The 26,510-nt window shown below is 41.9% G+C and overlaps 1 protein-coding gene across 1 annotated transcript in view; it reads left to right on the top strand.

Annotated features, from left to right (window-relative positions):
- Positions 1–26,510, top strand: part of ANKFN1 (ankyrin repeat and fibronectin type III domain containing 1) — a 666,636-nt gene that overhangs the window by 143,354 nt on the left and 496,772 nt on the right. The window contains exon 3 of the mRNA XM_077458934.1: positions 10,961–11,075. The gene's annotated coding sequence lies outside the window, so the exon portion shown is untranslated. The remainder of the gene's footprint in view (positions 1–10,960; positions 11,076–26,510) is intronic.

The following is a 26,510-nucleotide window of genomic DNA, read 5'->3' as shown; positions in this document are numbered from 1 at the left end:
TGCAATGGCAAGAGATTTTGACCGGCTCTCAATGGAGCCTGGTTCACACATCTCCGCAGCAGATCCAGTGCATTTTGCAGAAAAAAACGCTGTGCCTTTTGGCCCATTTCAGGTCTGAATTCAGCCCAAAATTCGGGCTGGAATCAGGCCTGAAACAGTAAACCAAGGTGCTGTGCCCTGTTGTGAGACGGTTGCTTCTTAGGTGTGAACCGAGCCTAATAGTGCCCATTTCTGTTGCACATTTCTTTTCCCAGTAGACACACCACTAACATCGATGGCAACTGGCAATACAGTATTATGTCAGTGTTAACAAAAAAGCAAATGAGTTAAACAAAGAGACTATAGTTAAAAAAAAAAAAAAAAAAATTAAAACAGACAGGACAGAAAATAAATTGTAAATTACATTAAATTAATTATACCAGCATTATATGATAGTTGATTACAAGGAAAGCCTAGTGGATTGAGTCAGCTTCTGGGTTTTTGTAGGCTTGGGTATTCCAACAGTGAGATTTCCCTCACAACATGGTGCCTGTGCACCTTGGAGAACTTGGTGTTTAAGACCCACCTATGTGTGTTCCACCTTATCCTGTTATATTCTCTATGAAGCAAATTATATAGAAAACCTAGTGGAAAGAGTTGAAACCCCTCAAGTGTGCAAACCAAGGGACTCTAGAGAAGATTCTCTCACCAGGATTCTTAACACTGGATTGTTTTTCTGCCTTATCCCTAACAATTGTCCGAACATATTAGGGATATAGATATGACAAAACAAGATCTTGCAATTGATTTATTAAAGTTTAGAGCAGCAAATAACTCAAGCACTGGTAAAATATAGACCAAGTGTGGAATGTTGGCAAAAGTCCTCTAAAACGGTGGTTGGTATATAGTTTTTGACTGGATAACTGATAATAACAGTTCTAGCACAAGGTTTATCCATTAGAGCTCCTGCAAGTGCACTTCAGATAAAAAAACAATTCAAGTAACAACATTAAGATGAGTAAGCAGGTATCAACATTTACTGACAAGTTCAAGCGGACAATGCTAAGATAACAATACAGTTGTAGAGCTCAGAAATTGGTTTTCAGTCTTTATTGGGTATTAGAGGTGCAATTAATACAAAAACAATTGCTATGACAGAGAGTAAGAGGGAATCTTATCAAAAATGGCCAGTGTAAGAACGGGCTTTGTTCTTTAAAATCTTATAAAAAATGGCCGCTATTGTTTTATGCACAGTCCCACTAGGGACACCACACACTTTAAAATTACGGGAGGTGTAGCAAGATGGACGCTCCAGATGACATTTGAATGACGAAGCGCGTAGGACGGAGTTACAGAACGTCTTTGCGTCACCTCTTGTCAGGGCCGCAGATGTGTTTTTTTTTTCTCGCCGCCTGTATTTTAATTATCTGTCTGTAATTTTTAAAGCTAATGTGATTATATCTCCAACTTTTAATTAATAAATAGTTTTAGGCAGTATTATACTATGGGCATTCTTCTATCCTTCATATGGTAATGTGGTGGAACGCTTTTAGCAAATCACAGATCTTTTGATCGTTCCATGAGTGCTACATAGTGGCATATACCGTGGCTGCGCAGTACCTCTGGGGGGTAAAGCTATTTGGTGAGTGCAGTCATAAGAGCACTAATGAGATCACCGGCACTATTATCACTCAAAGAGGATAAAGAATAGTATTATTTCTGCAAAGCACTGGACATTTTTGAGAGCACAAGTCACTTTGTTTATTATTGTATTAAAAGTATTGTTTATATATCCTCAGTTTTTATTTATAATACAATTTATGGTGCACATTTCTTTTTTAATCAGATTTCAGTTGGCTATCAATTATAATTATTGCACATTGTAAATATCATTTTAAGCAACTAGCATTTTTTAACAGAGGGTCAAACCCCCTCACTACAACACCTGAGGAATACGTAATAGGAGTATGAGCACATAGGGGTTGTTATTTTCATACACGCCACCAGCACACGTCCTCATTAACCCTGGCATTTATAATTTAATAGACATGTGCATTCGTTTTCGTCCGAATGCATTTTCGTCCGAATTTCAGGTATTTTCGTTTTCGTTTTGACAAACGATAACGAAAGTGCAGATTCCGAAAAACGAAAGATCCAACATAAATAAATGCTTTTTTTCGTTTTCGTTGTTACAACAGTTCGATATAGAATAGGAGATTCGAAGTGACCGTTCGATATAGAATAGGAGATTCGACGTGACTCCATATGTCTATTGAACCTGTGGTCGAATGTGCCTAAGTTTCGTTTACCTCTATTAGTCCTATTATATAGAAAAGCTTCGACAGAGAGTAAATATTCGACATAGAGAGAACAGAATCGACAGAGAGAAACGATACTGGAATTGGGTGGGGGAAGTAAATTAAAAAAAAATAATGATAATATTCGACGGGATCGTTGCACGTTTATAATAATATTCGACGGGATCGTTGCACGTTTATAATAATATTCGACGGGATCGTTGCACGTTTATAATAATATTCGACGGGATCGTCGCAACTATACGACACTGCAATCGTACATTTCGGCAATCGAATGCTCCGCCTATAGGCTATATAGTTTAGCAGCTCCATCGAATCTTCTTTATCCATTCGACAGATACCATAAGCCTTCCAAGACAGATTCGACCGTAATTCATGTGGATTTTCGGACGAATGCAATTTTTGCACGAAAAACGAAATAAATAAAAACGAATTTCGGGAGTAACTAAATAAATAAAATTTACGAACGAAAACGAAAAAACGAAACGAAATATTCTAGTCTGCACATGTCTATAATTTAAGGCATTTATAATTTAATGGTGCACTCAGCAGAGGGTGTAACACCTAAGCACTATTTCCTTTAACATATGAAAAGCTTGCCATATATATTGGATTTTGGATACATTCCAGCACTTTAATTTTATGCGCTTTAATTAGTCTTCCTAAGAGGAATAGCGCCACACCTACAATATCAACACTAGCACATGTCACAGTTCTGGGAGAGGGAAATCAAAACCCCATGGCAAGAAATTATTTACCCAAGTTTGCCATATATTTAGGTGTTTTGGCACTCTGTCTAGCAAAGTCGCCTTGATCTTACTGCGGATCATGCCTTTGGTGATCCGGAGCTTTGTCTCAAGTAAGCACAGTTTTGAGGTCTTCCAAACCTTTTGCGGTTGTTTGGTGCCCTTGTAACTAGCAGGGAAAGTTTAAACTGAGCTTTAGTTAGATCACGGGTACAATGATTCAATAGAATGAAAGGCAGGGACTGGATAATTGAAACTTGATCAATCGAAAATGCACCCAAAACGCTACACAATTGGTAACCCAACCAAATATGAGCATGTGTACCCCATTCACTGCAGCCTCTAAAGCCCCATACACACTATCAGATTGTCTGCTGATTTTTTCCATCAGATTTACCAAAACCATATAATATGAGGTCAAACCTTAGGGGTTTCAATGTGTATGCAATCAGGCAGGCCCTTGTACTACATGGTTTTGGTAAACCTGAAGGAAAAAAACTGCAAACAATCTGATAGTGTGTATGGGGCTTAAAGCATGTAAAGGGATTTGTTGGAAGGAATTTAGAGATTCTTGCTGGGACCAGGTACCATGGGGTCAGAACTTTATAGTTCATTTCAAGCGCTATTATGTTTTGGGAAGACAATTTAGTAGATTCCCACAGTGCAATCCAATCCTCCCCAGTCCAAGTGTACATTTTAGATCAGATTCCCATCAGTTCACATAAGTAGGTGGAGAAGGGAGGTGCTGAGTTAGTGTTACTAAACTCAGGACCCTGCAATCACTACAGCTGGTCTCCCAATACACAGAACATGGAAATGCAATTATATTAGTCAATATAAATGGCTATATACCTTTTCTCATCAGCAGTTAGAGCAGTCTTGTGACTTCTGTCAGTGTCTGGTTAAAGCTTGTAGGGGGAGTTTTCATTCTTCTCTCACTCGCCTATGAGGATGCAGGACCTTCTGTCTGGACAGTGCTGATTGGCCCCGTGCTTATCACATGCACTCTGCCAAGAAAAGAATGAAATCTCTCTAGCAATGCACACCAAACTGAGCATGTGCAGCTTGTCCCTTAGCTCTGTACTATCAGGAAATATATTGGGGACAGTGGAAGAAGGGGAGGATCTGAGGAGACAGGATCAAACAGCCCTTGTACACAATGTGGAGGATTAACCCCTTAGGTTCACCAGTGAGTAGAACAAGCTTAATTTACTGCATATACAGACTGATCTTACTGTTGTGAATTTAGTAACACTTTAACTTAAGAATAAAATTTAGAAATGATGCCTGGAATCAGACGAGCATTGAGCGTTAAACTGTTTGTGGAAGAATGGGTACGGATATATTATGTAAAAAAGTGTGACACCTGAAGGTAAGGAAACAATTCAGAAACCATTTAGAGCTAGGAAGGTGGAGTTGCTCACACAGTGGGCAAACTTTGTTTTTTTATTATTTTACACCAAGTAATGATTAAAACTTTTTTGCCAGGTTTTTATTGTAGTCTGCTTCTATGTATTTATACTGTATGCTGTGTTTATAGGCAAAAAATGTCCTTTAAATACAATTGTCAGATTCAGTTGCAAATAAATGATGCATTACACCTATGTGGCCTAACTATCAGCTTTACCAAAGTATGCGGGAATGTTTGATGTGCTTGAATTTGGCACTGAATGTGATTGGTAACCTTTTATGTTTTTGTAGGCTTATTGTGAGTAGGTGTGCTTTATGCATGGCGGATGATTGTGTGTAATTCCCCCTTCAGGTGCTACAGCTTCATTCTTCAAATAAAAAAAGGTCTTTATAAATAGATTACATTTTTTATCCACCCTGGGAATTCTGCAACATTCACTTAATCCTAACAGGAACCCTCCACTCTGTTACACAGCTTAAGCAGGTTCTCTGCAGGGACAAAAACTAAACCTCCTGTAAGGAACTTTGGGAGCTGGGAGATTAAGCTGAATTCTTCAACAGGAACTGCAGTGGAATCACACTGAATTGTTTTCCCGCAGCCTGTGCTCAAGGGTCTTGCAAAAGATTTAATTGCACTTGGCAGATCTCAGATACAGAATAAAATGCAGGTGTTGGACTTAATGTATTCATCTACTTGTATTTCATAAATGTTCTAGAGGACTGATAAAACACTTTGCTGATGAAAGCTGCACGCGTCTCACAAGAAGGTGTAAAACCGTGGAATATATTGATTGTCATTTCATAATTTTTCAGTTTAATGATCATCTGTTGATAAACACCACATAGCGCTGTTGCTTCTATAGTAGCTCCGTACTTAAAGGGGTGTTCCGGCCACTATTATTTTTTTTTTTTAAAGTCAGCAGCTACAAACACTGTAGCTGCTGACTTTTAATAAGGACACTTGCCTGTCCAATGATCCCGTGATGTCGGCCGTCCCGAGGCCGATCCGTCCATCCTAACGAAGGGAAACATGCAGTGAAGTCTTACGGCTTCACTGCCCGTATCCTACTGCACATGCGCGAGTTGCGCCACACTTTGTGAATGGCCCCATCGTTTTCTGGGACACACACATTTCCCCGAAGTCAACGGGGCCGCTCACCGAAGAGGAGGAAGCGCTGCAGAATAGGAAGAGGCAGATTAGGAAGGCTGCCTAGCAACAGCGTTTCAGGTAATTTTTTTTTTTTTTTCATATTTTTTATTTTATTAAAGCGGAGCTCCTCCCTAAAGTGGAGCTTCCGCTGATTGGAACCGTCCCAGTATCTGCACCCACTTCCGGCATAGATATCTGCAGAATATACGCCCCTTTCTGAAGGTCCCCCGCTGTCTGCTGGGAAACACACGGATCCCAGAGACAGCGGGGACCATCCTTATTGCGCAGTGTGACTCGCGCATGCGCAGTAGGGAACCGGGAAATGAAGCCGCAAGGCTCCACTTCCTGATTCCCATACCCAAGATGGCGGCGGCAGCACCCGAGAGACGATCGAGAGATCGGCTTCGGGTGCCGACATCGCGGGCGCGCTTGGCGGGTAAGTGTCCTTATTTTAAAAGTCAGCAGCTGCAGTATTTGTAGCTGCTGGCTTTTAAAAAAAAAAAAAAAAACGGCGGAACTCCCGCTTTAATGCATTTTTTTTTTGCGTGGCCCTCCACTTTAAATCCTTCATTAAATTGATTACATCTTTCCTAAAAGAAAGTTATTTTATTTAGTAACTTCTACCTTTGATTCACCATAATGTTTGCAGTTATTTTTGGGTGCAATTGTACTTGCTGTTTCATGAAGTTAGACCATCTTCAGCCTTATTCAGTAGTTATTTTTCATAATAACCTAGTCTCCGTAATTAGTGATAACTTACCAGCAAAGAATTATCTAAAATGTATATCATTTTTTAATCCTTTTGGCCAGCAACTGTGTGTCTTTTATTAGGAAAAATTGCAATATATGGACTTCTGACAAGCAGTCAGAAGAGAAATCACCAGTATTTCTTGGTCCAAAGTCCCTATTCTTTTGGGCATTAACCCCTAGCTACCAAATCAAAATATATTATGTTGAAGTGGATTTGAAATGGTCAGGGTGGATTAATGCTCAACTCTTTTTATATATGGTGCCTTGAAAAAGTATTCATACCCCTTGAAATTTTTTTACATTTTGTCATGTTGCAACCAAAAACGTAAATGTATTTTATTGGAATTTTTTTATGTGATAGAACAACACAAAGTGGCACATAATTGTGAAGGGGAAGGAAAATGATAAATATTTACTTTTTTTTTTTATTTTTATATGTGAAAAGTGTGGCGTGCATTTGTACTGAGTCAACACTAAGTAAAACCACCTTTCACTGCAATTACAGCTGCAAGCAAGTCTTTTTGGGGATGTCTCTACCAGATTTGCACATCTAGAGTGACACTTTTGCCCATTCTTCTTTGCAAAATAGCTCAAGCTCTGTCAGGTTGGATGGAGAGCGTCTGTAAACAGCAATTTTCAAGTTCCGCCACAGATTCTCAATTGGATTTAGGTCTGGACTTTAACCGGGTCATTCTAACACATGAATATGCTTTGATCTTAACAATTCCATTGTAGCTCTAGCTGTATGTTTAGGGTCGTTGTAGTACTGGAAGGTGAACCTCTGCCCCAGTTTCACATCTTTGTATATTCTAAGTCGTTTTCTTTTAAGATTGCCCTGTATTTGGCTCCATCCATCTTCCCATCAACTCTGACCAGCTTCCCTGTCCCTGCTGAAGAAAAGCATCCCCACAACATGATGCTGTCACCACCATGTTTCATGGTGGGGAATGGCTTGTTCAGGGTGATGTGCAGTGTTCGGTTTCTGCCACACATAGCATTTTGCTTTTAGGCCAAATAGTTAAATGTTGGTCTCATCTGACTAGAGCACCTTCTTCCACATATTTACTGTGGCCCCTACATGGCTTCTCCCAAACTGCAAACGGGACTTCTTATAGCTTTCTTTCAACAATTGCTTTCCTCTTGCCATTCTTCCATAAAGGTCAGATTTGTGGAGAGCACGACTAATAGTTGTCCTGTGGACAGATTCTCCCACCTGAGCTGTGGATCTCTGCAGCTACTCCAGAGTTAATATGGGCCTCTTTCTCCTTGCCCAGGCTGTCAGTTTAGGTGGATAGCCATGTCTTGGTTGGTTTGCAGTTGTGCCATACTATTTAAATTTTCGGATAATGGATTGAAGAGTGCTCCATGAGATTTTCAAAGCTTGGGATTTTTTTTATAACCTAACCCTGCTTTAAATTTCTCCACAACTTTATCCCTGACCTGTCTGGTGTGTTCCTTGGCCTTCAAGATGCTGGTGTTCACGATGGTTCTCTAACAAACCTCTAAGGGCTTCCACAGAACAGCTGTATTTATACTGAGATTGAATTGCACACAGGTAGACTCTAGTTACAAATTAGGTGACTTATGAAGGCAATTGGTTCTGGTAAATTCAAGTTAGGTGTATCAGAGTAAAGGGGGCTAAATATAAATGCAAGCAACACTTTTCCGATTTTTATTTGTAAAACATTTTGAAAATCATTTATTATTTTCCTTCTACTTCACAATTATGTGCCACTTTGTGTTGGTCTATCACATAAAGTCCCAATAGAATACAATAATGTTTTGGGTTGTAATATGACAATATGTGGAAAATTTCAAGTGGTATGGATACTTTTTCAAGGCACTGTAAATGTAATCAATAACTGTACCTATGTCCTATAAATTCAAGTACAAAATGGAGGATTGGATTGAGGCACTTAGGACTTTCATGGTATGGTATGATCTCACAACAAACAAGACCCGAATATAATTTCCTTCTGTTTGTAATCTGGTTTGTGGTTTTGGCTGCCATGTTCACCTATTAGGCCCCTGGTCCTTGACCCGTAGACTGTGAGATATTCTTTTTTGGGCGAGTATACGCTCTCCATTTCTTTATGCAGCAATTGGTTGTCCTTCTAATTCCATCTGCCTGATGACGCTGGAGAAGCCTCAGGTGCATTGGGATGGACGGGAGGTGTCCTTCTGCATAATGGCTTAAACCCTGTATGTGCTGTGATTTGGCCTACTAGTCTGCTGGGGATACCAGCATATTAAGATCTTTTCATTGCTTATAACTCAAACAGAAGGTGGAGGAGCGCAAGGTCTCTAACACTCAGAGTGGAAGAGGACTTCAGTAGCAACCTGTGAAGCTCTGGTGAACTCTGTGCCCAAGAGGTTTAAGGCAGTGCTGGGAAATAATGGTGGTCACACAAAATATTGACACTGGGCCCAATTTGGACATTCACTTAGGGGTGTACTCACTTTTGTTGCCAGCGGTTTAGACAATAATGGCTGTTGACTTATTTTGAGGGGACAGCCAATCTACACTGTTATACAAGCTGCACACTCACTACTTTACATGCAAACTGTAATTTCTTCAGTCTTGTCAGATGAAAAGATATAATAAAATATTTACAAAAATGTGAGGGGTGTACTCACACTTGTGAGATACTGTGTCTGTGTGTATATAATATATATGATTTACAATTTTTAGTTTTGTTTTATGGGTATATATGGTTGTCGATTACTGTTTTTCTCTCTGCTCTGCCCTATTTCACTCTGGGGCGGTGATTTGTGCTGTGTGATAAGCTAGATGAGGGGTTGATTTGGTATACGTGGCCTACTTCTTCAAGATTGTTTTGCCATGCCTGTAATGCGACCATACTTTGAACTCCTGCTTGCTTTTTTGGTTTTATGTAAAGTTTTTTTGTTTTATTTTGTTTTTCACCTTTTTTCTTTGTGAGCCTATTCTTCAGGCTTACCTGTTTGATACCCTTTTTAAACTATACTCCACAAACAGTATCTGATTAAAAAAAACAAAAAACTAAAGATTTGGGAACTCAAGTGTGTGAAGATTGAGAAGAATCTGCACTTTGATCAAGTTAATGCAACCAATTAAAGATACGGGCAGGTTCCTTCACACCTTCAGCCAATTCTTAACCCAGGGAGTACAGGATCCATCACAAGAGATCACCACACCTAAATAAGTGAATGACTGGACTCACTGCAGCTATAGGTCCCAGGGCACAGGGTGTATACACCTGGGTCAGTTGGTAAGAGGTGCGCTTAGTGCCAGTTGACGTTCAGGTCAGACATGTGAGAAATTTAGAGGCACCTATAAAAAGGTTTCAGCATTGTGCAAGAATAATAGGTGGTCTTCCGCAAATAAAGCAGCTCTCTCCTCCGCACAAATGCTGAATGCCCTTGGAAACATGCAGGGCCTTCGTGATTGGCTCCCTGGCTATGGCAATCAACTCAAGGGAGAGAGGACAACCCTGGTGTGTGCCTCTGTGCAGTGTGAACAAAGGGGAGCACATGTAGTGGGAAGCTCATTCTCCTCTGAGCTTTCTTTTTAGGATATACACAGCAGGCTAACGGAGTTTGACAGTTCCTCTTTAATGGTACAGGTTAGCTTTGTATCACCTTTTCTGTAGTACAGTAAAACCCTTACAAAAGGGGCAATGCTTACCTCCTTACCCTTCTTTTTACGGCATACTGATTATTACAATACCACAGGTGCACTTGACATTTTCATTAAGTTCTAAGGCTTTTTTCATCTATCAGCCCGCCTCCTCACCCCCTTTTGTCTAACGGCTTCTTTTCAATGAGCTGCCATTGCGAGCAATGTATATAATTTCTTAGAAAGCGAATCTCTGCTTCCCCTGATTGTTTTTGAACAGTATAGATTTGTTGCCTTGTGTCAAAGCTAATGCCATTCTGACAACCAAAGCAGCCACAAACAATCACATATTACAGCAAGGCACAGATTTTTAACTTTTGCTGAGTCCATTAAGCGCACCGCAGTGCTTTTGGAGAAGATGCATATTGTACCGATACATCATCAGTTGCAGCTCGTCACTAGAGCATTTCTCAAGCTCCCTTCCTTTTGTGCTGCTATCTTGTAATCACAGTCAATGCTTTGAAATCATCTTGCAGATGTCCCATAGCTATAGATATGGTTACTGTCTGTGTTGCTATGATTGCGAAGAGCATCGGTAGAAGCATCTTGGCTTTGGAATCATGAAGAGAGCTTAAGCCCCACACAATGAATAGCTGGACACCGTTTCAAGGATTATTGCTCTCCTGCCATTCTCTTTCTGTTCGTCTAATTACTAGGACATGACTGCATTGGTTTTGTAGAAGCATGACCGTGTGACATTAAGCTACTATCACTATTTTTTTTATGTGTCGACTGCTGCAGTTAATATCACATCTTGAATAACCTGGCCAATTGTTACAGCAGAGACTATTTGCGCTACTCTTAGCTGCTAACAGGTTGCCTCAGTACTTGTACACAAGGATGTTGAGTGCAAAGTGTTGATATTTTTTATTTGCTGGTAGCATTCATAGTATTTCTGGAATTTTGGAAAGTAAGCAGTGTTTTTTGTTTCTCTTGAATTTTCACACAGCTCAAAAGCAAGCTATTTTTTTTCTGGAGCTGAATGAACTGAAGCAAAGACAGTGTGACTTATTGAACAAGGTCTATGAAGCATTACCTGCTCCCACTTCCTACAGTATAAACTGGTGAGTACCATTTGCATTTTTTATCAATTCCTTTTGTTTTATTAATTCTCTGGCTTTAATTTTAACTGTGCTCATTTAGTGCAGTAGTTAAATGTAAAGTGCAGTAACCTGTAGCAACCAATCAGATTCCAGCCCATATTAAGTAGAGCAATTCTGAATGCATTTTTGTTGTTTTCTGTGAGTTACTATGATTTGCAATTATTTTCCTGTCTTTATTGAATATAATATTTAGAAATCCTATTTTACTCTGTATTTTTCAATTGAAGTGTTAAACCTTAATAGGGGGTCTATGTTTAAAAAGTAGAGAACTACTTTTGTACGATGTTTGTCACTATTATATAACCACAGAGCACTAGCTTTATCTGCTCAAATACAATGGTACTCCTAAAGCACCAGTATATTTGACTGAATGGAATGTAACACTGGTTTTCACCAGGGGTGTGTGGAGAATGGGAAGTGTGGAAAGATTAGGTTTTCGTTTTATATTGGACAAACCTTTTCAGAAAATCACCGTAAAATGTGAGTTCTTTTTAAAATATTGGTAAACTATACATTTGCCAAAAAGCTAAGCGTCTTACTTAAGAGTACGAAGATTCTGTTTTGTGTAACCTGTAGCAGTCAATCCAATTATTTTTTTGTTAACTAGTTTTTATTGAGTATATACAAATAAATGTACATTCACATATAACTATTCTGAATACAGGAGTACACATCCAGTAAGATTTTTTTTTTTTCCCTGATTGGTGCATATGAGTTACTGTATGTTTTTGTTCGCATCTGACCTTGGTAAAGATCATTTTAGCATCTTTATCTCTGCAATGTCTTGGTTTTAGACTGACAAACTGTGAATTGGACTTAACTGCTCTGTATGAGCCAATTGGGGTATTTATTTTACAAACACATTGGCTGTGGGATAACTGTTAGGGTATCATGCTGTAGCAATGTGATAATTATATTTTTAATTTTATTGTGAAATGATTTGCAAGACAGTGAATTTTTGCATGATACAGCTTTCATACAATCCTAGCGCATACATTAATTGGTAACTGAATTATTATTTACAAAATTGTTGTGTGTTGTAATAATTGTAGAATAAATTGTCCCACTTATCACCAATGCAGGGACGGACTGACCATTCCGGCACTCGGGCAGTGCCCGAGGGCCCCATGCTACTAAGGGGGCCCCATCAGGGTTGCCAGCCTCAATGTAAAAATGTATGTTTTTTTTTTTTTTTTAAATCCCAAGATTATAGCTACCCTGTCTCTCCAGTACCTTTGCGTGTATGTGTATTCTATGTGTGTATACTGTGTGTGTATATTGTGTGTCTGTGTGTGTGCATACTGTGTGGCCTCATAATCTCCTATTGCCTGGGAGACCCATAATCTCCTATTGCCCGGGGGGCCCATAATCTCCTATTGCCCGGGGGGCCCATAATCTCCTATTGCCCGGGGGGCCCATAATCTCCTATTGCCCGGGGGGCCCATAATCTCCTATTGCCCGGGGGGCCCATAATCTCCTATTGCCCGGGGGGGCCCATAATCTCCTATTGGCCGGGGGGCCCCATAATCTCCTATTGCCCGGGGGGCCCCATAATCTCCTATTGCCCGGGGGGCCCCATAATCTTCTCCTATTGCCCGGGGGGCCCCATAATCTTCTATTGCCCGGGGGGCCCCATAATCTTCTCCTATTGCCCGGGGGCCCCATAATCTTCTCCTATTGCCCGGGGGCCCCATAATCTTCTCCTATTGCCCGGGGGCCCCATAATCTTCTCCTATTGCCCGGGGGCCCCATAATCTTCTCCTATTGCCCGGGGGCCCCATAATCTTCTCCTATTACCCGGGGGCCCCATAAGTTGTCAGTCCGCCCATGCACCAATGTCTTTGGTTTGTCATTAAAGCAAAAACTGAAAAAGTCATATAAAAAAAGAAAAGATTTAGATTAGATTTCAAAAGGACCAATTTTGACAAAATGGGAACACTTAAAAAATAAATAAATTATAAGGTTGGAGTAAAACAGGAGTAAGTAATCAGTGGGCCCTTTTAAAGGCACGTTAGTAAGAATAATAATAAATATGGTTCACTAAAGAGGTAAATAGCATATTATAGGGAAAAATCTGAATATAGAAGATTCATGGAAACAGGAGGTGTAGCTGTTAGAGGGAGTATAAAAATAGATAAAAGGAGGCCAAACGCATTATCAGTGCTGCCAAAGCAAACAAGGAGGAAATTGCTAAATGTATTAAGAAAGGAGATCACTAAAATGAAAACTGGGCACAACACTTGAGGGAGACCTGGATGTAGCAAACCATTTAAACCATGACTTCTGTTCAGTCTTTTCAGCAATAAATTGTACTAACAATGACAAGTTAGAAAATGGAATTGGTTCTAGTTATGGCAGTTAATTTTTAGGATTTCTGGAGACAGAGGTATATGAGTAACTGGCTCAGTTAGAGGTTCTAAATCCTTAAGCTTTTTCACCCAAATTCATAGAAAAAAAATATATTCTTTTGTGTGCCCCTTTAAGTCCCAGGAGTATCCAGCTGGTGTTTGTTCATGCACACACAACCACGTTCACTGCAATAGCAGGTTGATGCATAAATCCGGAGAGTTACAAAAATGCGTTGATGCGTGACTCAGGTGGAGTTGTGCTAAAGCCACTTTCACTTGTCTTACCTGGGCTTCTGTTGGGTGTGTGGTGTTAGGACTTTGCTTTTGTTACCAGACCAGTGCTGTCAGTGTCCCTAATCACTGCCATCCACTCAGTGTCCCTAATCATCCCAATCTGCTTAGTGTCACTCATACATAGTGTCCCTGATCACTGCGACACCAGTCATATTGTTCCTGATCACCACCACACCAGTGCAGTGTTTCCTCTGCCTGCCACGTGTATTAACCCTGGCCTGTTTCTTGACCACGTTTCTGCCTGCTGCCTAGACCAATCCTTTGACTGTTTTATGAACATGTCTCAGCCCGCAATCTGGACCGACCCATTTGCACATACCACTGACTGCATTCCCGCAAGACAGCAGGGCAGTGGACATGGCATTCCTGGGGCAGCAATATATCAGTAGGCCAGGCTTGCTACACTTATAGGAACAAGGACTGCTAAAGGTAACACTACACTAAGCTATATTCCCTGTTTGCTTGTGTAGAGGTAACCATTACAGTACTTTAGTTCTGACATAATTGGTTGATTTGTGTGATTGGGGTTGAGGGGGGAGTGTTTGTGCTTCAGTTATCCTGACGCGATGGTTAATATAATGCATATGCAGCTTGTCACTAGCCTGCCAGTGCAGCCATTAAATGCAGTTTGTCACTAACCTGCCATGGCAGCCACTAGATCCAGTTTGACCTTTGTAAGGAAAAACGATGAAAGAACTTACTAATAGTAAAGTCTCTCCCCAGTGTTACAGCCTCGCAAGGAATTCCATCCGGAGTGGGAAACCAGCACACCCGGAGTTGTCAGGGTTCTGCTTCTATGGGATCTGAGAGTCTCATGGAGGTGGACGCAACAGTGTTGATGCGAGCAATGATGCTCTGGTATCTGCTCAATCGCTGCTCACCTTTTAGACCCCTTTCACACTGCAGAGCCTATAGTGTCGGCGATGAAACTCTGCTATTTCTAGCGGCGTTTTACCGAAATGCTAGCAGGGCGCTTTTACCCCTGCTAGCAGCCGAGAAAGGGTTAAAACTGCCCGCAATACGCCGCAGTAGCTTCGTTTTTGCAGGCGGTATAGCTGCGCTGCCCCATTGATTTCAATGAGGAGCAGCGGTGGAGGAGCGGTAAACACACCGCTCCTTCCCCGCTACAAAGAAGCTGCTGGCAGGACTTTTCCTGACGTCCTGCCAGCGCACTGCTCCAGTGTGAAAGCCCTCAGAGTTTTCACACTGGAATAAATGGTGCAGCAGTTTGAGGGCGGATTGCAGGCGCTATTTCTAACGCTATAGCACCTGCAAAACGCCCTCGGTGTGAAAGGGTTCTTATTCAGTGCAGCCTGGCTTCAAGCAGGGCATAGACCAGTACCAGTCCATGGCCTGGGAGTTGGAGACCCCCGTTTTCACATTCTCTATTTATATGCCACGTGGCCCAAGCATTAGGAGCTTATTAACTTATTGCAGTCATTGGGTGCCATCATTCCTCCCTATTTCCCTTGGTACTATGGATAGAAATGAATGCTGGTAATTTAAGTCCTGTGTAACAAACTGGAGGGTGGCATGCTCTTTCTGCCTTTTCAGTGCTCCTATTTGCAAGAAATACACCTTTGTTAGTTCTTGCTGCTGCCTGCAGTAATCTAATCATTCTGGCCCTTTTAAACCTCTGCTGCTCTTAGCAGCTTGTTTTTAAATGCCTATGTTTTTATCCTGGTGTTCTCAGTTAAAGTGATACTAAAGTCAAATTTTTTATTTTTTTTTGCTTATAAATAACAAGCATGTTATACTTACGTGCTTTGTGAAGTGGTTTTGCACAGAGCAGCCCAGATCCTTCTCTTCTCAGGTCCTCCTTCGGCAGTCCTGGCCCCTCCCTCCTATTGAGTGCACCTACAGCAAGCAGCTTGCTATGGGGGAACCCGAGCCGACCGTCCATTCAGACACGGAGGCTAGTCCCCACCCCCTCTCTCCTCATTGGCTCACTGACTTTGATAGCAGCAGGAGCCAATGGTGCTCCCCTGCTGTCTCAGACAATGAGGAGGAAGAGTCCCGGGCAGCTGAGTCTCCCCTGCAACATCGCTGGATAGAGATGGGCTCAGGTAAGTATTAAGGGGAGCTAGCTGGGGAGGCTGCTGCACACAGAAAGTTTTTTTATCTTAATGCATAGAATGCATTAAGATAAAAAAACCTTCTGCCTTTATAATCACTTTAATTTACCTCTGTTAAGCAGTGCAACCTATCTGATCCCAAGAACAAGGGGAGCAGGCCTAAATCAGGCCTATCAAGCTCCTATTCCACTAACCATTCTGGGGAAGCCTGCAGTGCCCTTTCTTGGAGACCTCCAATGAAGAAAAAAGCATTCAAGAGGCGCTTGGACATTGATGCGAGTTCATACAAAGTAGGAAAGAAACATTGGGAGAGCTCAGTGGCTTAGGTTAGGCTACTCACAACAGACAGGGCTACCCTCAAGTGGATTTGCTCTAAAACGCTGCCAGCATGTTTCTCAGTTAAAATGGGAAACTTGACTCAGAAGAGGGCTTTCCTGTGAATGTATGTAGGGAAGATAATTGCAAGACTAGTAGAGTTACTATCCAGCAACATCTGCGTGATCAAAAATGTATGTAGGGAAGTTAATTGCTAGACAAAGAGAGTTGCTATCCAGCAGCATCTGCATGATCAATCAGAAAAAAATAAAAATACCCTAGGGGGACCTGACACTGATAGCCTGGATAGTTGTCCCCTCTATACACTAATTTGTGCTTTTCTTATCACCATTACATGTGACCCCCTCCTTTGTCTTATCTAGAAAAGTTTTCAGCAGCTGTTCTTGAATTTATGCAACTATGCTTGCTTTCTCAGAAAGCAGAGGTAATAAAAGTAGTTCCCCTCCAGAATCAGTCCCTGACATACCTGTAGTGGCAAAGGTCTCTAAACCTTCTGTAGCCGAGTCTCTGTCTGATGAAGAGTCTCTCATATCTTTGATTGACAAAATTCTCTATGAGGAGCTCCAAGCAGGTGCCATTGCTCCCAGGACTAATGGTACTTCATTCGTTTCTGTTGATGCTGTGCGCACCACCTTAAAATTGGAACAACAGCGGTAGCCAGAACACACCTTACTTGAATCTGTAAGGTGACTGAAAGCTTCTGATTAACTCTTTACTTCTCAAACACTTTACAGACCAGTATTCATTTCATGAGGCACAAAAAAAGAAGTGGATTGTTCACACTGTTAACCTGATGATATCCTGGATTAACAAACCGCTGACTGTACCTATTGGATGCACTGGTTTTTTACCACTTCTGTACTAGCCTGTAATTCCCCTTTTATTAGCTGGCTGTTTTTCAGTTTTTAGCAATGGCGCCTGGTCGGGGGTTGGGGGGCTTTAGATGGACCTGACCATGGACCGCCTCACCACTCCAGCAGCCTGCACCGTGCACTATACCCTGACACCACCAACCATATTCATTCACTATTGTCACAAAACTGCGGTGAGCGCAGTGCTCTACTCCCCAAGCCCACCCTTTTTTGAAGCCTATTCGAGCCTCTGGCTCTAATCACATGCTTAAAAAAAAAAAAAAAAAAAAAAAAAAACATTGGAATCCATGCATACGGCATCCTACATGTAGATTAGGGGGGCTGGACACAAGGATAGGGGGGATCAGTGCCCCTAATGGATGAGCCACAACTGGTTTTCAGTGCTGTGATAGTTTGACTGACAATTACTTGGTCATGTAACAATGCTCAAATAAATGTTATATTTTTGAGCTGTATCTTTATAAAGCTTTCTTTCACTGATATATATATATATATATATATATATATATATATATATATATATATATATATATCTAATTTTTTTAACTGTACTATATAAGGGAAAAAGAGACCAAAGATTTGAAAGGGGGGGGGGGGGGATTTCCCTATTTTCTGTTATAAAACATAAGAGACAGTTGTTTTATCTAAATGGAAAATAATGACAACTCCTAATCTTTTTAAGCCAGGTCTGATTCGGCATTTGACCTTGGCTTTCATCAAAGGGTGTTGGTCTTATTCCATGTAGCCCCTCCTGTGCATCCACCTGTGACTCTGTAGAATTGAAATTTGGTCCTGTTGGCATGTCATAGGCTTGCATTTAAACTCATTTAGGGGTCAACTTTCACTCACAAGGTTGCTTTCCTTGTTGCTATCACCTCTGAGAGGCATGTCTCTAAGCAGACTGGTAAGTATAATGTAAGAAGTGCTATCTGTGTTGTGAAAAAAAATATGGCTGCTAAGATAAGACGGTATAACTGTGACCTTCAAAAGTAGATGTGCAAAACAATGTAGAACCTTTATATAACAAAATGAATATGACATGAATAAACAATGTAAAAAAATAGTCCAGTAATAATAAGAGTCTCAAAATGTGTATTCAGTGATGAAAAATATTGTGTATAACAGCAGCAGTGTTCATATAGATGTTCCTCAGGAGGTGCTTCAGTGACCAGCCACCAATACTGAGTGAAATTTTAAACTCATCAGAGCGAATGGATATCAATACAGCAGCAAAACCACCCAAACCAGCAAAAGGATCTCTCGGGAACCACTGCAGAATGTATACTCCACTGGCATCACCCCTTATACTTCCAACTAAGGATAAATAAAACTAAACAAGAGCCAGGAGAAAATTCCAATAGTTTAGTCCATTTAATATAAAAAACATATAACAGCCAAGGTACAATCAAGGGCATTGAATCTTATAAAGCACCTGAATCTCTGCCCGATGCGTTTCATCCAATGGGACATTATCAAGGGGTCTATATGAACACTGGTTTTATACATAGTATTTTTCTTCACTGAATACACATTTTGAGACTGGCAACTATGCCAAAGTAGTATTCCTCATAAGGTGGTTTTGGCCTTTCACCTTTACCATTACATTGTTCTTCACCTGTCTGTTACATTGAAAGGAAATTTCCTTTCACTGCTTATATGTTTGAGCTGTACAGGTTTACCTTTCAGCCAATGCATCCATTAAAAAAAATTACAATCTACTAGATCTGTGATTTATTTCTTGAACTTTTCACCATCAGGCAACTTTTTGTCCCAGATTTGTCAGGCTGCCACCCCGTCTTCTGTTTATTTATTCTCTTAATTTTTTTTTCTTTTTCCAGTGGATGTTAGGGCCTCATCTGAATGCAGTTTTAGGATGTATGGTCCTTCAGGTAGCTCTTGTTTTACTGTTTATGTGTCTCTGTTAGAGCCGGTTCACACAGCGGGCGAGGCGACACGACTCGCCTCGCATCGCTCTCGCAAGTCGCCCCCGTTCTGTACAATGGAACCGTTCTGAGAGGAGCGACTCGAGTCGCTCCGACTCAGCAAAAAGGTTCCTGTACTACTTTTGGGCGACCTCGGGGCGACTTGCATTGACTTCTATACAGAAGTCATTTGCAAGTCGCCGCCGAGGCCGCTGCAGGTCGCGGCGAGGCAAGTCGGAGTCGCCTCGCCTCGCCTGCAGTGTGAACCGGCCCTTAGTGTTGTTTTTTTTGTTTTGTTTTGCTTTGTTACTGTTGCTCACCCCTCAGTTTAACTGCATTTGTCTCAGAACTGAATCCTGTGTCCCTGAACATGAATGATAACAGGATTTTTGTACTTACTGTAAAATCAGTTTCTTGGAGTTCAGTAAAGGACACAGGTCCCACCCCTCTGTATTTGTCTGCTACATGCTTGTCTGAAAATATAGGGAATGTAAAAGTAATTGGGACAGCTTATGTAAGCCTGCACCTTTTAAGGTCCTCTGATTCTTGTTATTTGATTAAGAAATAGAAAAATTATCTATTTTCCTAATGAACCACTTCATTTATTTAATTTTTTTTTATTTTTAGCCCTGGTTCTCACCAGTGCGATTTGACAGTTCAGATTCACATGAGAAGTCGCACCCCATTTCTGGAAATGTAACCATTCAAATTGTTACCACTCAAGTCGCAGCAACTATGAAAAAGGTTCCTGCACTACTTTTTTTTGCAATTTCATTGGGACTTGCATTGACTTCTGTTAAATGAGGTAGCAAACCGCTGTAAAATGGCACATCAGTATCGCACTGATTGGTGGCTTTGAAATCGCGCTTTTTAAAAGCCACAGTGAGCGAAGGCTTACTGTTTGGCAGTGTAGTAATTTTTAGTTTTTTCTTAATACTGAAAATACATTTTTCAGATGTTACAACATAGATCCAGATCTCCCAACTTTCTGAGATGGGAATGAGAGGCACCTATTAGCAAAGGTATGTAGGCAAATCCCCGTCACGCCGATTTAAAGGAGAATTGTACAAAAAAAAATGTTGAACCCACAAGTGCTCTTCTTTTTTATATTTATTTTTTACCACTACTATTTCTTTATACTGGCTTTTGAATTTTACAAATGCAGCAATTTAGACTTTGGATGACAGGTTTCACACTGAAACACTTTTTGAAAGTTAAAAAGTGCATTTTATATACAACTATATAGATCAAAACAAAATGAGGGACAAATGAGGAGGAAAGAGGGACTTTGTTCGAAATCAGGGACAGTCCTTCGAAATCAGGGACAGTTGGAAGCTATGTAGATCAGATACATTTACCACATACACATTACATTTATCACATGAACTTTTATTTTAGAATGTTTTTTTTAATTGTTACTGTGAATGTCAATTCACAAAGCTTATATTATGCCGCATGCACACGGTCGAAATTTCGGCCAGCAAAAGACAGATGAGCGCTTTTCTTCGGAAAATGCAACCTTGTTTATGCTCCATCGTTATTTTGCTGGCCGAATTTACGCCAGCAAAAGATTGAGAGCAGGTTCTCAATTTTTCCGACGGAAAATTCAGATCGCGTGTATGCAATTCCGACGTGCAAAAACTCACACATGCTCAGCTTCAACTACGAGATGGAAGCTATTGGCTGCTGGCTATTGAACTTCCTTTTTCTAGTCCCGTCATATGTATTGTATGTCACCGCGTTCTTGGCGATCAGAATTTGGTGTGACCGTGTGTATGCAAGACAGCTGGAGCAAAATCCCGTTGGAATTCTGTCAGCAAAACCATCAGAGCTTTTTCCGACCAAAATTCCAATTGTGTGTACGCGGTATAAGTGTATAGTTAAATCCATAGCAGGATTAATTTATATGTGAGTTGTTTCATATGCTTGTTTTTCTGTCCATCCAGTCTTAAGATTTACGGCACAGTCATGCCTGCAACTAAGCAATAGTTTGCCCACAACCTGTGATTGGAGAGGGAGTAACAGCATTTTGATAACTTCAGCATATTAGGATGCTCTCTTCTCCCATCAGCACATTCTTTTTCAGTATGTTTCTATTGCTCCTTAGCTGCCTCTCCCTTCCCCAGACTAACTGCTATTGTAAGGGATTATGAGGTTCATATCAAGTAAATTCAGGTATTTACCCTATGTGTATTTAAAAACATGTTAAATCTTAATGAATATACAGTACAGCTGAATTATTTGGTGCTTTACAGTATGTCTGCCTATAGTTGAGATTTAAATTACAGCAATCTTTAACCACTTCAGATCCGCGCTATTGCCAAATGACGGCATTAGCGCGGACCTACATTTCCGGGACTACGTCTATTGACGTAGTCCCGGTTACGAGCGGCCTGCGCGCCCCCTGAGGGGCGCGCGCGGCGCGCTCTGTGATCGGCGAGTCCGTGAGACTCGCCTGATCACCGATCCGTGTAAGGGGTCGATCCCGACCCCTTATCACATGATCAGCTGTCAGCCAATGACAGCTGATCATGTGATAGAACGGAGCCGGTAATCGGCTATTATTCCTCCTCGCGCTGACAGCGCGAGGAGAGAAAAAAAAAGCCGATCGCCGGCGGCCGTGTTCGGGACATCAGTCCCGATCACGGCCAGCAATTCAAGCGGACACCTGCCCCCTGCCAGTGCCCACCTGCCACCCGCAGTGCCATCCTGAAATAAAGTAAGTGCCCCCCTGTCAGTGCCACCCAGCAGTGCCCATAGTGCCCACAGTGCCACCCAGCAGTGCCACCCAGCAGTGCCACCCACAGTGCCACCCAAAATCTGCCTCAAAGGTGCTGCACCCCAGTGCCGCCCATCAGTGCCCAGCAGTGCCGCCCATCAGTGCCCAGCAGTGCCACCTATCAGAGCCACCTATCAGTGCCACCTATCAGTGCCCATCAGTCCCATCTATCTGTGGTACCTATCAGTGCCCATCCGTGCCACCCATCCGTGCCACTTATCCGTGCCACCCATCCGTGCTATCTTATCTGTGCCCATCTTTGCCCATCAGTGCCGCCTTATCTGTGCCCATCGGTGCCACCTTATCTGTGCCTATTAGTGCCGCCTTAACTATGCCTATCAGTGCCCACCAGTGCAGCCTATCAGTGCCCACCAATGCAGCCCATCAGTGCCCACCAATGCAGCCCATCAGTGCCCACCAATGCAGCCTATCAGTGCCGCCTAATCAGCGCACTTCAATGAAGGAGAAAAATGACCCGTTTGCAAAATTTTATAACAAACTATTAAAACATGATTTTTTTTTTTTTTTGCATCTTTTTTTGTTTGTTTAGCAAAAAATAAAACTCCGAGCTGTAACTAAATACCACCAAAAGAAAGCTCTATTTGTGGGAAAAAAATGATAAAAATTTCATTTGGGTACAGTGTTGTATGACCGCGTAATTGTCACTCAAAGTGCATCAGCGCTGAAAGCTGAAAATTGGTCTGGGACTGAGGGGGGTTTAAGTGCCCAGTAAGCAAGTGGTTAATGAATTAAAAAAAAAAATGCCCATCTAACTGTGTAATTATCACCTACATGTGTAATAGTCTAATAAATTGTCATCTTACTTTATGTCAGTAAATTATTGCATGCATTTTTACTAGTATAGCTCTGTCAGTTTTTCCACAGTGGAATTGTTATTGTAAATGTCAACAGAGACTGCTGACACCAAAAGGAGCCAAAGTATCCTAAAACACTTTTTTTCATCACTGCCATCTGAGGCACTGACCTGCTAATTTTGACAACTGGCAACACAGGCATGAAGGTACAGTACAGAAGGGCCATCTAACAAGATTTGTGAGGCAGAAAAATTTCCCCGGCACCTAAATGATGGGACTAGAAGTCACTGTCTAAGCCGAGTATCGGCTCACTACCACTTCTGATTGCTCCAAGATTTCACTTCTCTTTCATTAAAATACTTTTTTACATTATTCTTGATTTTTCCTCCTGCTAGTTTGAAGTCCTACCTTCCTTTTCTTGAGCTCTGCTTCATATTGAAATACTGCCAGAATCGTATTCAAATCTCTAATGCATATTTAAGTGGTTGTAAAACCTCACATATACCCAGTGAAGAGAATAGCTTCAGATGATACAGAGATTAAACAAATCTCCCCACATAAGTTTTACCTGTATATCTGCTGTCTAACCCTTTCTACATCCTTTGAAATGTGCAGATTGTGTTGCAAATCTTTCTCCTTTTTTCAGCAGTACATAGGGGTGGGTGGGGAGACTGGACTTGCACTCTGTAAGAGCTTATTGGAGGAAAGAGACACCCCCCCCCCCCCCCCCCCCCACATAGGCATAGGGCTGAAGGAACATGCACAGCTGTAGTCTGAATAGACAAGCTCCCTGCTTATCTCCCTCTAAGCACCCTCCTCGACACAAGTTTTCAGCTGCTTTTATCTCGTTTGTCAGATAACTTCTCAGATGTGACTCATGCTGATAAGAGGAACAAAACCAGAGAGAAACAACACTTAGAGCTTTGGAGAGAGACAAGTAAACACTACAGATACATGTGCTTAGTTCAGATTTCATAAATGGGGTTTACAACCACGTTAAAGAGGAAGTAAACCCTGGTGGGCTTACTTCCTCTGTCTCCCTGCAAAGGTGAAGCATAATGGGCTGCTATGCATCGCCTAGTAGCCCATTATGTGTCACTTACCTGACACAGGAGCCAGCGTTGTCACCGCTGTCCCTTGTAGTCCGGAGCATCCATCTTCTTCCGGGTATCGCTGCTCCGGCCCCGCGCGGTGTTAAACATAGCGCCACTTTACCGCTGACGCCCTAGGCGGCTAAGTGGAAAAGGGGTCTAATAGGATTTGTGAGCATGGTTTTTGCACCTCAATTGAAAAGTCTGTATAAAAGGGGAGTGTTGTGTTCTTTAGCAGAGGGTTCACCCCATTCTTGCAGCATAGAGTATGGTGTCTCAATTCCTTTAGTTAAGGAGCTTGGCAATAAAGTTGAAAGTGGGTCCCTGAGTAGAGAGGGGGTTGAGAGAGACAAGGGGGGGTTCTCTCAACCACACGGGCCTCAGAGAAGGCCTCATGACCAAATGGCAACACCAGCAATTTATCCATGACGTCCTCTGGGTGCTTGCCCTCATCACATGCCCAAGAAATCTGTTGTGCTGTAAACGTTTTTTTTTTTTTCCACATTCCCTTTTTAGTAGACATAATCTTGTTTGGCATTAACAAATTTAACATAGAAATGGTATCAAAAGTATATAATTTGATCAGCCCCAGGACACATGTTCAGTTATCTGCATGAAATTTAGCTTGCACTGTAAACAGCCACTAGCCTAATTTTAGATTATCTGATGTGATTTTGTTGATTCTCAGAATGTTTCTGCAGCAAAGAAAGAAATGGATTGTCACAGTTGTATGTTAGTAGAGTTTGGGGAATCTTCCACGTGATTGATGCGTGACTGAGGCATGCAGCTGCAGAAAACGTGGAAATCTTGGCTCAGCAATGAAATGTTTTACCTTTTTCTTTCTTGGTAGTAAGAATGGTCTGGCACACAATTATGGCATCCAGGATATTCGCTATGTCCCCATATGTAATTGCCTAGTTTGCAATAGCAGCACCAGGTAAACTTGTGAATTTAGGTGAGGCTCATACACTTTCTGCTGCTTGCATTAGAACTTAAATTAAGCCTCAGATGTCCCTAACTGTAGGTTTCATAGCTGGAGTAAGATGAGTCCAAGGCAGATAAGTACATTTGCAGCTAAAACACAGGATAGGGTTAGCATAGATCACTGTGGAGGAGATTGGGCAGAAATAGGGCTTACTCCATAAGCAACCAGGCCAGTTACTTTCCCCTTTACCCATTTTTTTTCTGTTTCAATGTATTTATTGGTTTTAAGCCACAATGTAAGACCTCAAAAGCAAGCATATCGCCCTCACTGGGGCTAAGGAATGATCAGGAATTACAAAATAATCCAAGAGTAAGTGAAAACTTCTTGTGATTGGGATGATATTGAAGGATAATTAAGGGGAAAGGCCATACGCCACAACCTATTCACAGTCCTCCCAGGGACTGTACAGATGGCATCTGTAAGAACAAAAAGAAAGAAAGAAGGTAGGAGGGCGTAAGAAGCAAGGAGAAAAAGGAAGGAAAAAGAACTCAGAGTCAGATATGCTGCCGGAAGAAGTCAGAGGAGGCCCGAACAAGCCGGTTGGAGTGAGGGAAACTCATAGGAAATCCAGGGTTCCCAGTCTTTGAGATATTTGGCATTTGAGTTGTTCACAATGCTAGACATCTTCTCATGAAGCATCAAGGCAGTCATACGTGACTTCACCCCCTGAAAGGCAACACGTGAGGTCTTCCAGGCCTGGGCTATGGTCCGTTTAGCAGATAGAAGTAGCCAGCTTCTGCTGGGATGCATTTAGGACTAGAATTGGGCAATGCAATAGGGCCAACTTTGCATCCCTGCAGACCGTTGTATGAAAGAGAGTCTGGAGCAGGCCAAAAACCCTGGACCAGAACCCCACCAGTCTTGGGCAGGACTACCAGGTATGCTGGACATCTCCCCTTTGCCCACCATTATGAAAGCGTTCACTACTCCCCGGGTAAGCATGGGCGACCCGGGCAGGGACCCAGTACCACCTAAAAAGAACATTATACGCGGCTTCAAATTAACATTTTGCAATTGTTTTCCAAGCCTTACTCCAGTCCTCCTAAATCTATTGGCGACTGGAGGTCCCGCTCCCATTGAAACAAGTAGGAGAGGTATACTGATGACGTGCGTCTCTTCAAAGATGCATAGATGGCCGAGATAAAGCCAGGGGCCCCTGAGGCATGCTGACACGCATGTCCGTAGAGGGTTTTTTGATAGGAGTAGGTAAACGTGCGGCACAAGGTTGCAATCCAATGTTTTAGTTGAAGAAGGCAAAAATGCTCCCTGGCTGGTGCCTTGAGTGTCTCGCATATGGTCTCCCAAGATGGGAAGGAGCGGGAGGAGAGAAAATCTTGGACCCGCATGAAGCCCCGTGAGAGCCACCAGGAGAACACCTGGATTCCATCAAAACCTGGAGGAAAGAAGGGGTTATAGGCAGCAGGCGCAGAGAAAGGAAGACATTAAACTACCTGAGTAGGGGACTGAATCCCATACCCTTAGACATTGCAACATCATGGGACTCAAGGAGAGGGGACGTGATTCATGGGGAAGCCACAGCAAGGCTTGTATTGAATATGGATCTCAGTTGGGCAGTTCAAGCAACACCCAAAAAGGAACATCTGAGGCGATGTGAAGCATATCCAGCAAGAAGATCTGCTCTTCCGCATAGTATCTAGGACCTTGGGGACCCCCAAACCCCCTTGTAACCTATCAATATATAGAGTGGATCTAGAAATTCTGGGGCATTCTGGGCCCAGATGAATCGGAGACACTTTACCCATTTTTAAGTTGATTGGTTTCACATTTATAGGTCAATATGACAAAAAAGCTACATATCCCCTTTAACACTTTAAAAAAAACATCAATCCAAGGTATAATTAAAAAGAAAGAACTGACA

This window comes from Lithobates pipiens, unplaced genomic scaffold (genome assembly GCF_037356315.1).
Source record: "Lithobates pipiens isolate NorthernLeopardFrog02 unplaced genomic scaffold, aLitPip1_a1.2 Scaffold_28, whole genome shotgun sequence".
Classification (NCBI taxonomy): Eukaryota; Metazoa; Chordata; class Amphibia; order Anura; family Ranidae; genus Lithobates; species Lithobates pipiens.
This window is presented reverse-complemented; position numbering and strand designations above follow the sequence as displayed.